Source organism: Apteryx mantelli, chromosome 12, assembly GCF_036417845.1.
Source record: "Apteryx mantelli isolate bAptMan1 chromosome 12, bAptMan1.hap1, whole genome shotgun sequence".
In the NCBI taxonomy this organism is placed as follows: Eukaryota; Metazoa; Chordata; class Aves; order Apterygiformes; family Apterygidae; genus Apteryx; species Apteryx mantelli.
In genome coordinates this window covers 4,092,510-4,106,465 of record NC_089989.1, presented here as the reverse complement: position 1 = coordinate 4,106,465, position 13,956 = coordinate 4,092,510, and the positions used below count along the sequence as shown (strand labels likewise).

Genomic DNA, 13,956 nt, shown 5'->3' with positions numbered 1-13,956 from the left:
CTTCTGCTCTCTTAAGAACAGCATATTAAGTTATATAGGTACTTTACACAAGTGTATATGCCAAGATAATTAGAAAGATTTAAACACGTGGCAGAAGCAGTTCAGAGAACTACTTGAAGTATGCATAACTCCCCACTCCAGATCTGGTATTTCCATCAGAACACTCCAAGGTGATAGTGAAGAAGCTTTAAAATAATAAAATGATTCTCTGCCTCACAGCAAGTACCATCAGTTTGTCCCTCTTCCCCATAAGCACACACTTGCTATAGACAAGGGAACAGTTTATCAAGCCTTATATTAAAAGATAATGTTTACTCTTGAAATAACAAACATTGCGTTTATTCTCAGCATGAAATAGATTAAAAAGTGAATGACAAGAGGAAACAATATAAACTTGTACTAGGCTGAAGTCAGACCACTGACACGGTATATTGTTCCCTGCTGCAGAAATACAACTGCTTTGAGATACTGTTCTCAAAACAGCTATTTCACCAAGATTTATCACTTTATTTCACCAAGATTTAGTTCTTTTCCCTCCCAAAATATCAAAAGAAAAGGAAGACAAACAATTATATTACAAATCATCTCAGATCAACTTCAAAGGTGGCACCTGGAGAAGTTTGCCAGAGTTGAAGAGAGGATGTGGTACAATACTAACACCTTTCAGAACCGTTGAAATCTTTTGATATATCCAGACACCAGCATCAGTGAAACCAGGTGCAGGTATGCCCGCACAATCCCCAAAATACAAATGTATATTTTTCAAAGCAATAGTGAGCTCATGAAAACAGAGTCGTAAGTCTGAAGAATTCAGACTGGTGGTTTACTCTTGGTGGGATAAAGAATGGACAAGCAAGGGCTCATCTGCAATGCACCGATCTGCAAAGTCATCAGGAGCTTTAAGTCTTTCAGTAGTTTCAATCCAGAGGCTCAAGGCATAACAGAAAATGGGGTTTATTGCGACTTTTAGAGATGGTAGTTGATTGCCCTATCAATTAAGAAAAAAAAGGAATTTACTGTTTCAGTGCTCAGTGTCTTAGTCAATAATAAAACACAACTAAATCTCTCTTATCTGATTTGGAGATAGTATTTGAAAAAAGTCTAACATTATGAAACACTATCAAAGACTTGAACAGAACATTTTAAACAAAAAGGTTTAAAATGCAGAAGATACACATACAAAAATAAATAAATATACTGTCTAAAACAATACACAGAACACTAAATGCTACATTCAATACAACTTCAATAGAAATCAAGGAATTTTCTGTCACTGATGTTGTTATAATTACATAAGTCATTCTGAGACAAATCATTTCTCTCTGAAAAGATCCAGATATTCCTAGTATTTCAAATACCTGGCTTCAGCACCAGAGAGGAAGAAAACAACCAGGACATACTATTATATCGGTGTGCACGAAGAATTCTCCAGCACTAGCCATTTTGTCTAATCTTTTGCCTCTCCAGGTTTTTACTTCTTTTAAACAAAGCAAACAGACAAACTAACTAACTAACCCCAAGAGTGTCACACCTAGTTTTTACTGTGGACTTCTTACTAGCCTTTAGTCAGTTTGAAAAGGAAAAGAGAGCAAGAAGTTGCACTGATTTGGTTCATACTCTACAATTTCAAATACAAATACAACTACTTTTATGCTAAACATACTGCTTTGTGTTCTGCAGTTGACACTATGCAGCAAAACAATGTTGAAAGGCTCTTTCCAAAGATTATGAGAGTATTTATGTTCCCAGTTTAGTGACTCATACAGTTAGCAAACTGAGATGAATTTAACTCTATCCTCTTCAGACTTCCAAATTTGAAAGCAAGCTGTGATGATATTCAAAAGCTGTAACAATGAAAAACACAAAGACTTTTTTCCTAGAAAAACTATGGGAAAACTATTCCCAGAAATAACTGTGTGTTATTTCTGAAAAGAATATTAAAAAGCCTATACAAAGCTAAAAAAAAATTAAGGGACAATTTATTAAATAAAAAAGAGGTATTATCTGAAACAATAAGGAAACATTCAAGCAGTGTACGCATTTTTTCATTATGCTTATTAGAACACTTTCTAACAACTACATTTAAGTATTTTTAATGATAATGGCACACTAAAAAAAAAAGGAAGAAGAGATACAGTATACAGACCTAATCATACAGTTTCTGCCATGTATTTTTTTCTTTTTTTTCCCTTCAACAAATTCCTCCCTCCCTCATGTCAAGAAGGTTTAGCCTCAAAAAAAAAAAAAAAAAAGAAAAGAGAGAGAGAAAGAAAGAAAGAAAAATAAGTAAAAACAAAACAAACCCCACCACTATTGAGATGAGTACAAACTATTTTCTCCTTTAACAGAACCATTACTGCCATGGAACAGCAGGAGTTTCAAAGTTTTACCTGCCTGAAAGGACATTAAATAGTCTCGTTAAAATTAAAATCATCATCCTTTCAGCCTATTATTTCAAGCTTGCTGCAGAGTTTAATAAATCATTATAGTTTGTCAAAAATTTTTTTGCATTTATTTTTCCTGATCGAGTACTTATTTAATAAATTTGAATGGAAAACAAAAGGTTTCTTGTCCTGATGTTACCTTCTTTTCAGTCTTTTGAGCTTTGGGCCTGCAGCTGCTAAGCATAGTCACAACCCAAACCCACATGGGAGAGTTTGCAAGATGACCTCTCCACACAGTAATTGACTCATTCGAGAGAATGTGTTCTAGATGTTTATTATTTATCTGTGGAGCATCAACAAGAGGCTAATTTCAACAGCATATATTTCAGTAGACAAAGTATATTAAGGCACATACTTAAATAAAAACCCCACTATCTACAGGGGGATACCAAGTTTGGGATACATCCGTCATAGGCTGTATCAATACAAAACATGGTAGCTTTAAGGGCTGCACTGCAATTCATGCATGTCTCTAACTTCTCCCAACTCCCTGCCATCTGGAGACATCAGTTAAGGCCACACATAAGCAGAAGCAGTCAGCCCTTCAGGCAACGTGCACTGTCCAAATAGCTGCTCACTGTCTTCTTTAAGACCAAGGTGAGGATCCAGATAGACCCTTCTGAGGGAACACGAGTTGGAAATACTTATTTAAAATAAAATCAATAGAATTCCTGATACACTACAGACAGCATAATGAACATACTCTTCTCCCACTTATAATACTGAAAATTTCTGTTGGAAAAATGCTGAAGTGTTTAAAATATATTAATGAAAGCTGTACTTTTATTTAATAACCAAAATGTTTGAGAGATGATACCAGCACAGCAGCTGTTTTTGCTCTATAGGAAACCACACAAGTCCAGATAACTCCTGCCAACTTTCCAAGTTTATACAAGCTTCAGTGGTGTAGAAGCCAGTAAACCTTTTCGAATAAAGGTTGTACCACACACTGATTACACCTGCAGAGCTTTAAGGGAACTGCACCATAGTGAGGATAGTTAATCCTGTATAGAAAGGAAATTCAACAGTATAGGACACCCTTCTATTCATGTAATGTATCATTTCTCATTATGCGTATAATAATTTGATTTTAAAAAAAGTCTTCCATTGGAAAGAATGTAAAACTTTTGCTTCTTGTCTAGTTTACACAATTTTGGGGGTGGGAGCTGCTGGATTCCACTACTGGCCTTGGCTTCAAGTACCACCCTCAGCAGTGGTCCGTATCAGACGCTTACTGTTTTAAAGTAACTCATACACCTACGGCAGCATCTTTACTCAGATTTGGAATTCCTAGATTACTTATCAAGCATGTGATTAGGCCAAAGTAAATAAATATGCATGTGCATATGCCCTTGTGTTTAGACATTAACAGCCTGATCCATTAGCATGCCAACTACTTCAGTTTTCCTAGCTGGACTCTACACAGTGTTGAGCATCAGCAAGTTAGTCAGGTGCTAACAGAAAATGCATATCTGCAAATTCAAGTGTGTTATTTACATTTTCATAATTGACAGCATATTACCTCACGTTCAACCCTGCTTGACACTAGATGGAAAAATTTTATTGTTTGTTTTTTACAACATCTATGTTACATTTGGGGTTAGAGGCAGCAAAAGCTACATGCTATACAGGTATTTCAGAATAGTTACTTTGCAGCTAAGAAAAAGCACATGAGGGATTTGCTAATCATAGATTACCAGAGTGTATTTCGGGAGTCTTTTATTCCCTAATTATTTACCTGTTACACTACAATAGCTCTACATACTCCTAGAAATTTGCACAAGACCTTAGACATTTGTTTACTGTAGATTTCATAGGACTCAGGCAACTGAGATAAAAACATGCCCTCACAACTTAAGAGGCATGATTCAGTAAAGAATAAAAGGGACTTATTGGACCTAAAAAATACTAGACACATGAAGATAACATTTTTTTCAGCCAGTAAAAGTAGATGCAAATATCAAAGGTGTGAGACTTTTCTTCATCCTGCATCCTCAAGTATATTGGCCTGCTTCCATCATTTATTCTGTTGTAAGTCATAAAGTACTATAATACCTTTTAAAAAGTACATGAACTTTCTATGCGGCCTCAGTGACCTTGCAATGCTTATTTCCCCAAGATTTAATTAAATAAATAAATAAAATGAAGAGACTCAAGAAATTAAAGAGAAATAAATTGAGAAGTCAATAGCATGAACATTGACACCCCAAGTGTTTTAGTCTTCCATTAAGTGAATCATTTGCCAGTCATCTCTATTTATTACACAGGAAGAAAACAGCAACTCTTATCAAATTACTTTTCAAAATGCATGTGCGACTTAACTGAATATAAGGTGTCTGCAATATAATACACACATAGAACACTCCAAAAGGATTCTAAGTGCATTTATCACAGTATTTGTATAAGGGGGCAGATGTTTTCACATAAAATATTCAAAACAATTAAGTTTCCTCAGCTCAGAAGAAATTGTTCAAAAGCTTAAAATACTAAAGGCATACAGATAAAATTCTAGTATCCTCAGAAATTAAGAGTGTAGTTTAATTTTCTTTAACAACTAAAGCAAAATATCTGACATGGAGAAACTAACTCCTAAATCAATATTTAGATACTACATATAAATTCCTGAGCAGAAAGAGGTATCACTCACATCAACTCATGAACAGGAAAACAAAACAGATTTTTGTTTACAGACGGGTGCTTTCACTGGCCACTTATTGAAAAGAAAACAATTTCACATAACACACCTCCGGATTGTACACACAGAGGACACCCGTAACTTGGAACCATGCCAGAACAACTGTCTACACAAAAGTCCCAGAAAGAAGAACTGCACTGTTGAAAACAGAACTGAGCCCTGAGAAAACGTGCAGGGAATGATACTGAATGCTACTGCGTCTTCACGGGTCACGAGGCCTTGTCACATTGCTAACTGTTAAGCACAATTATGACTGCAAATTAAAAGGAATTTCTGTGTAAAACAATACAGTATTTTGTTTATAAATAAATAATAAATATTATTAGGGTAATAAATATTTACTGAAAACAGGTAATAAGGCATATGTATAAACATTTTAAGTAGAAGGGCTAAACCAACCAAATGACAAGCCAAACAATGTTTTTTGCACTCCCTTACTGCACCAACTCCGGTGCACTGCACTGTTTCACGCATTCCCCTACCTACATTCACTAGAACCTATTATTCTGCAATAAATATTTTAACTACATTTGTTCCCAAATCCCATAGCTTCTCCCATGATGAGTTCAAATTCTGTACAAATACAGGCATCTGTCTCATAACTTGTTGCACTTGGTAGACCTCCGTGCAAACTGCAGAATCAGGAATTTAACCAAATTAATTCTGTAACAAGCACTTGAAGATGAAAGAACTTTCTCTACCTTTCTACCACAAAAAGGCAGCACACAGCTTACTAAAGGATAACATTTAAATATAAATTAGATTAATATATGTTTGCACACACTGACAGAATATACATTATTGTTTACATATATTCACAAGATGTCAAAAGTAAGAAAAGAAATAAAGATATAAACTACCAAAGCTGAATTTCTTGAGTTAATGTAAATGGTTCTTTAATAAATCATATATTCTGGTCACCACCTCACCTAGATGACAGATCATATTGCAGTGCCAGAATTTTACCTGAGTGAGGCATCAGTACTTAAGCTCATAGCATTTTTCACCTACAGAAAACTCCACCATCAACTATTTAAATTCAAACAATTATCCGCGCCAGGTTAATTAATGCCATCTTTTACAATCCGTTCAGAACTTGCTACGATTGACTTCAAAAGCGTAAGTAATTACCCTTGGTGTTTATTTTTCCACTTTCCTTTCGCCAGCAAACCCCCCCAAGGTGGAGGGAAGGGCTGGAAAGCTCAAGAGCAGCGGAGCCGCTCTCCGACATGCCAAGGTCAATAAACAGCTGGGGGGGAAAAAGCTTATTGGTAACAGCAATTAGCGTTTTCAAAGGAGACAAGACGCACCTGGGACTCCGGCCCTCCGTTCACATGGTTTTCCGCCTGAACCTACACTTGTGCAAGATTTGGCCCTGAATAAGCGTAGAAAGTTTTTTGAAAAATAAAAACAAAACGGCGGTTGCGCCCTGAGAGGAAACGAACGGTCAAGCGCCCGCTGGCTCCAACGGTCGCCGCGCGGGGGGCGCCCCGCCCCCCCCCCGCCTCCTCAGCGCCCCTCCGCGGGCCCGGGGGGCGCCAGCCGCGCTCGAGGGAGCCCCCGGCGCGGCGGCTCCTGCCCGCCTCCCTCCTCCTCGCCTCAGACCGGCCGCGGCGGCGCCGCGCCTCGCCGGGGAGGCACCTCTGTGCCTCCCCCAGCCGGGGGGTCGCCGAGCGGGGCGAGGAGGGGCAGCGACGGCGTGAGGAGAAGAAGGAAGCCGCCGCCGCCGCCGCTCGGCGCTGCCGGAGCCCCGTCACTAACGCCCAGGGCAGCCCCGGTAACGCACGGCGCGGGGTCCCGCAGAGGGGGGCCCCTCTCCCGAGGCACAATGCAACCTTTGTGGGCAGCCTCGCCACGGCCGCCGCTCCCTCCCCGCGTGCCAGGCGCCGCAAGCCCCGCCGGCGCCCAGGCTGTGCCGACCCCTTCCAGCTCTGACAGGCTGCCGCGCCCCCTGCCCGGCCCCCAGCAGGGCCCTGCTCCCCGCCTCAGGGCCCCGGCACAGGGCACATCACCTCACCTTGCCCCCTGCTGCTGCTGCTGCTCCTCGGCGTGCGGCTCGCGGAGCTGCCGCCCAGGCGAGGACCAGCCGGCGGCGGCGGCAGCCCGGGCTGCGGCGCCTCAGTGCAGAGGCTGCAGCCGCCGGCGGGGGGCGCCGCTCGCGGCGGGCGGGGCGGGGCGGGGCCGGCGCCTGTCAGGGGAGGTGGAGGGAGGGGGCGCGTGTGCGTGCGCGGCCCGCAAGCCCCGCCCCGTGCTGCCCGCAAGCCCCGCCCCACCCTCAAGCCCCGCCCCTCGTCCCCGCCGCCGCCTGCGGTGCCCCGAGCGGCCTCGGTGCGGGCGGCCGCTTCCACCCCGCAACCGGCGTCCGAGCAGAGAGGGGGAACAGCCAGTAAATCTTGGAATAGTCATTTTATGGTGTGAGAGATAATTCATAAATATTAGAAAATAACTGCTAGAAAATGTCAAAAAGTAGCTCGCTGCATGTTGTAGCCCAGAGACACCAGAAATATTTTAAAAGAGAATAATCAGTTGAGGCCTCTCTTTTCTATTTCAAACCTAACATTTTGCAGTGAGATTTAATCTCTCAGTTGTTTCAAATTGCCGAGGCTAGACATGCGGTATGGACATCGGCGTATGGGCATCAGGCCTATTTTATTTTTAAATAAATAACTTAAATTCCATTAAGTTTCTTCAGCTTGGGAACTCCACTTCAGATGGTCTGAAAACACTCTGGAATCACAGACAAAACTTCAAACAGACACATTTAAAGAAGATAGTTCTTGTTGTGCTCTGAAACATTCCCTTTAAACTAGGGAAGATTAAACTGGAAAATAGCTGTCAAGATGCCATGGTATTTCTACAGAAAGGTTACTCTGAGAAACATTTTGATACTTCTTCGTAACATACGCTGTTTGGTTGCCCAGTTTTCTGAAGTACAGACTGGAGAAATGCGTTGTGCCTGAATAAATGACAGAACTTAATTTCTCCTTTGTTTCTAGTAGGGGAAAATTTGCTATAGTCATTATGAGATATAGTGGTCATAGCTCATATGTGGGCTTAGCTTTGTTAGGCCACTGTCCTACAGCTAAGGCTCTACCTATTTTGTGTTCTTTTCTAAGCTGCCAGCAGTCAGTGAAAAGTAACAATTTCTTCTGCAGTTTGTTCTTTCTTCTGCTCCCAAAGCAGCAATTCACATAAACCAGACAGGTATGTGGGGACCTTGCACTTTCCTAGTCCTATGGCAAAGTCACCTACACAGGGAATTATTTTTAATCAACACTATGTTATGGGCAACATCTGGGTTCCCAGCAGTATCAATATAAATAGCAGAATGGAGAAATCTTTCAGGCTTCTTAGGTCTGCTTATCTGTGATGGATTCCTGAAATACTGAGCCTTCATCCTAGCGGTTGCAAACAAGACCAGAAAGCAAACACCCAGCTCCTGCTCTGCTAGTGCCACTGAAGTGGTGCCTGTTACAAACGCAGAGCTGTAATGGGCAGCTGGACCCTATCCATTTTTTATTCAGGACCTATCATGCCTTTAAAGAAAAGTGACAGTTTTTAGTTATGTTTTAGAGCTTCATTTGGTATTCATTATCAACAAATGTGAAGATACACTGTTTAGAGCCCTGTAACTTTTACTCCATTTTCTGTGCCCTCAAAATTCCCACTTACGTACACAATGAATGAAAGATTAGTCAATATAAATTCCGTAATTACGTAAGGTAGTGGAAGCTACTCAACCAGATCAACTAAAAATGTTGTCCAGAGAGATTTAACACTTTTTAATATCTAATTTGTAATTTCTGATTTTGAAGATGCTGAGCCCTGTAACACAACTTGCAGTTGACTCACATACTTCCATGAGGTTTATCATGATTGTTCATTATCAAGTGTAAGAATATGGAGATAAAATCAAGCAAAAATATCTGATTGTATAGCATTTGTAAATCTTGATGAGTATGAAATTTTCTTTACCATGCAGACTATAGAATGCAAATGTATTCAATGTAGTATTTCTTCAGTCCAAAACATTATCCTAAAATACAGCAATATTTGATAGCTATATGTAAATATGTAATGTTTGTTTTGACAAGTCAATTGAAAGGTAAGGGCAGAAATTTCCAGATAAATATACTTGCACTTCTCAGATATGAAGACAGTCTAAGCACAGAGGTTAAAGTTTAGAAATTAAAGTCCTGCTCTGCTCTCCCTTCTGATTCACTGCAGCTTTTATTCCCACTCCACCCTCAACAGCTGTGCGTTGTCCAACTGTTATCCTGCAAAGAGATGGTGGTTTCCTTCCTCACACCTAAGTCACACCTTGGCGTGTTTGCAAAAGCTACAATAAAGGGCAGCCAGCTTCCCTTTTGTTGATGACTAACAGCTTTTATGGGAACGTCCCCTAAATCAGACCTTGCTAAAGACAAGTAGGCCTAATTCTTCTCTCACTTTTAATTATTTTGAAATGGGTATGACGTAACTGACAGTAGTGAAATCACTCCTAATTTTCATCAAAATGAGTCAGTTCTTGCAAACCAGGTTCACATGAAGCAATATACTTCTGGAGGAGAAGTAGTACCAAGGAGTGCTGTGGGGCTGAAACAGACCCTGCGGAGTCTGGAACAGGTCAGAAATGTGCCCTAAGTTACCTCAGCCTTCAGAGGCCTCCGGGATATTGTAGAGGAACTAACATCGCGTGGGTCTGCCCCAGACCTACCTCTTCCTTCTCTTGCAGTTCTTGCCGTGCCTCTGCTATGCAGCCCGCCATTCTCCATCGTGCTCCGTCACTCCATGACTTGCTGCAGGGGTGTCACGGAGCTTGTTCGGGGCATAAAACACTGCCCTCTGTACTGATCTATCGTGCAGGTTATTGCAAAACGGCAAAAGCTGCAATAACGATGTCTCCAGCAGAACGCACTGACTGGCTACAGACTGCCGAAGGAAGCACAACTATAGCTCGAGACTAAGCTACGAAACCTTGTATTCTCTCTGCAGTTGACACCAGCCTCATCTCTGTTCTTGAGCACGTTTCCTAACTACATCTCATTTTGTAAAATGAGGATAATAATACTTGCCTACAGCATTTACATGCCCAGTTATGCATTTGTGAGGAAAAAAGTCTGACCTGTGACATACCAAACAAGTCCGCTGAAGTGTGCCCCACTCACATCGTTAGTATCTGATTTCATAATCAGACCCATGGAAATTGTTTGGGAAATCAAACATTCCTTAAAAGAAGTGTGGCTGCAGGCACTCATGGAAAGCTGGGAAATGTTACTGTAAAGATTTTTGTGTTATGACTTATTGTTCAGCAACTTGCACTGCAGATTACTGGCACCAGGCAGTAGCTAGGTGCAGGGAAAATATTCTTGGCACTCTGTAGTTCACTGGAGGTAATACTTACTTCGATGTAAAATCTCGCTGGGAACTTTGTTCTTTGAAACAGTGTTTCATGATTTTCTCAGCAGTGGAAGGGTTGACTTCTATTTTTAGTTTTTATCTATATTTTTAGGGTACTCTCCAAGACAAAAAAGAGCTTTTGCTTTGCAGTTGTTGGTAACAGTCAATATTCTGATAAAAGGTAGAGTGTAGCCTCCAAAGTTGCTTAACTCTGATGGAGAAAACACTGTATCAGTCTGCCATGCCCTTTGCATAATCTTGTGTTCCACTTTTATAGTTCTGTTTTTCATGAGTCTGGGAAATGTTATACTCCCTAGAAAATTATGTTATGGTATCAATAGTGAAATGTTTTTGGTTGAGTACAATTCCATCAGAAACTTGGCTAGCTGTTACAGAAATTAAGAGCAAGTTACGTGACCAATTCAACGTTGATTTACAGTAAAAGGGTTAATACAGAAATTGCAGAGGGAATGTACATGTGTTACAGCATTTAGAGTTATGCACAGGTGTATACTTCCCCTATGCAGAAAAAACACTAATTTTATAAACTATTATGCAATAAATGTACCTAATTTGTATAAACAACAAGACTGACTCTCTCCCAATCTTTTTGCACACCAGCAGTCACTAAATAGTTAGGATTCCAGCGAAATCAGCAGCCCAACAGGACTACATTGCATACACTCAGGCCAATTCAATCTTCCATCTGTTGGCAAGGCCTGCAAACCTAGCAGCAGAGTCCGGAAAAAAAGGTGGTTTGATTGCTGCTGTAAATCAGTCCTGAATGTTACAGCTCCATATGCATTAAAAATGAAGTCTTTTTATTAATTGATCAAGAAAATGAACAATTCTCCATCTATTAATTTCTTCTTGTACTGATGTTTATAATGAGATATAAACCAGAAGGTTTTTTTTTAAATATTTCATTAGTTTTCCTCTTTTCACAGTAACATTTTCAAATTCCCAGCCTTCCCAAAGTATCTGCATTGGAGTAAAACACCCAAATCAAGAACTGAGCTTTTTTCACTGAGGTAGGTACAGACAAGCACTTCAGTTTCTCTGAAACTGAGGAAAGAACATTACCTTTCTACCTGCCTCTTTTGAACAGGACAATATGACCTAATTTCTGTTTTTTCCATGGACCGTAACAAATATGAAATCACTATCAATGGCACAACTGCCCATAAAAAGGCACACTACAGGTAAATCATGCATTATTCAATCAATTCTAACAGAACAAATTATTTAATTGTATCTCATTATAAAGGATACATACTGACCACTGTTCCATTTTTTTAATGAGTCTGGGAAACAGCAATGTAGAGTGATATCAAGTAAAATAAAATAATTTATAGCAGATTAAGGGACTATTCCTTCAGCTGATCACAGCACAGCCTTTAACTGCTGACCTTTTAGAAAGGATTCAGGTCTGACCTTTTATAGTTTGCATGCACACATTGTGTGCAGCGCACGTTTTATGACTACAGGTCAAATAAAGAGTGTGTGAGAGTGTGTGTGTGTGTGTGTGTGTGTGTGTGAAGGAGAGAGAAAGATTTCAGTATCAAGTCACCACAATATTTAAATGCAAGATAAAGAGAAAAATGAGAGGTTACTTCCTGAAGTTTTTCAAAATGTATTATCCATATGCACATCCCCACAACGATGCATATCTTTCCACATCCTCGAGGTGGAAGAATTTTGGCCAACAGTTCCCATACATTAGGAAGGCATCCTGAGAGTTCTCATGTTTTATTCTGAAGGTATAAAAATTAGAGCAACACCTTCTTTCTATTTTTTTTCAGCCACTAAGTCCCCAGTGTCCAGGCTCCAAGGCAGAAAATACAGAGATTAGGATTACAGAATATACGTTTAGATAATACACCTTGAAGAAGTCCAGTTCAAACAGATAAATAACTTTAAATTCTCCTTTGAATTACTATTTATGTGCACATGCACTATGCTGACCACCTAACAGATGACCCTTAAGAAGCAGTGTTTTATTCCATGAAAATGGATCCTGAATGTCTTTTTAAAAATCCAAGTATGCTATCAGTTTTAAAGCATTTCTTGGCTTCTTCCTTCATTCCTCCAAGTAACGACATATCACACCAGTTGTACAACTTGGCTAAAATATTAGGCTGGCATACATAGGTAAGTTGAAATACCTGTGATATAAGTATTAAAATAATTTTTTTAAAAAAGTGTATTTGTAAAATGTGTGTGTGTATTTATAAAATATGTGTAAAAAGATGTGTGTATTTCTACTTGAAATAGTTTCTAACATTGGAATAATTTCTAACTGGAATAGCATTCTTTCACTTCTCATTTTAAATATCTGTAAACTGCAACAGTTCCCCATTTCTCCTGTAATAAGCAGATGACCTAGTGACATAGCCCGTATGTGAAAAGTAGAACCAGTTCTAAAATGTCCGTATGCATATAAATCTAAAGATGATTTTCTTGCTGTAAAACAACCAAATAGCCTCACTTCTTCAGAAGTTTAATAACCATTTCAGCTTTAACCAAGTCTACATTAACTTTTTTATGCTGCTGTGGATAGAGACGAACTGAAATTGTTGAAATGGTCTAAAAATGCAGTTAGTGACCCTTCAGAACGTCTTGGATTTACCTGGTGGTAGGAGCAGAACTAGGAACTGTGGAATAGAAGCTCAGAGAAAACAGCAGATACAAAGATTTAAAACACCATCCCTGTATATTCAAAATATAAACTGACTCAGCATAGCTAATGTGCATGCAAACTATCTCACTGTTAGCAAGCAGTTCAAATCTTAAATAGTAACAGTGATTTTTACAGACTTTACAGTTTTTTTCTATTGTCGTCTAAGCTTGATGGTGTCAAACTACGAGGCCATTCCAAAAAACTGCATTTGCTTTAGTAACATTGGGAGTATGAGTGCTTTCAAGGCTTATCCCTGGCAATACAGTTTGCAGGATTCATTGACTGGAACAGTGCTTTGAAATCAATTTGAATGGGAAAAAAAGGACATAGAAACCTCGTGTAACTATCGCCACTTCTTCTCTGACGAAGCCACGCAGTCCAGGTAGCCAGTACGGGAAGGTTTCACCTGACACGCAGGACCATGTGCTGCTAGCAGATGTTCAAGGAGGACAGAGGGAAAATAATCATATAAAGTCATATTAGGGTAGTCTTATTTTCAAAAAACCAATCAGACCCAGTCTGTCCAGCACAGAATTTTTAGACAATTACAGTTTCTTTCAGTTGCTTGATTATATTAATCCATCAGTATAGCAATGTCACTTCTAGATGTCAGGTATGAATAGCGGTTAGAGCCCGGTTATTTGTGCGGTATGCATAACTGCGCTGTTCTGGATAAAATAAGAATGCAAATGAACTCTCAAGCTTAGTCTTCTAATACTACTAAGAAAAGCTCAGTG

General features: G+C 39.8%; 1 protein-coding gene across 4 annotated transcripts in view; it reads right to left on the bottom strand.

Moving 5' to 3' along the window:
• Window positions 1-7,231, bottom strand: part of ARHGEF3 (Rho guanine nucleotide exchange factor 3) — a 156,427-nt gene extending 149,196 nt beyond the window's left edge. For 2 of the 4 annotated variants that reach the window (XM_067303753.1, XM_067303755.1), the window contains exon 1: window positions 7,157-7,231. The gene's annotated coding sequence lies outside the window, so the exon portion shown is untranslated. Of the gene's footprint in view, window positions 1-6,449; window positions 6,479-7,156 lie in introns of those variants that run through there. The other 2 variants (XM_067303751.1, XM_067303752.1) reach the window with 2 other exon arrangements.
• Window positions 7,232-13,956: the final 6,725 nt, after the last annotated feature.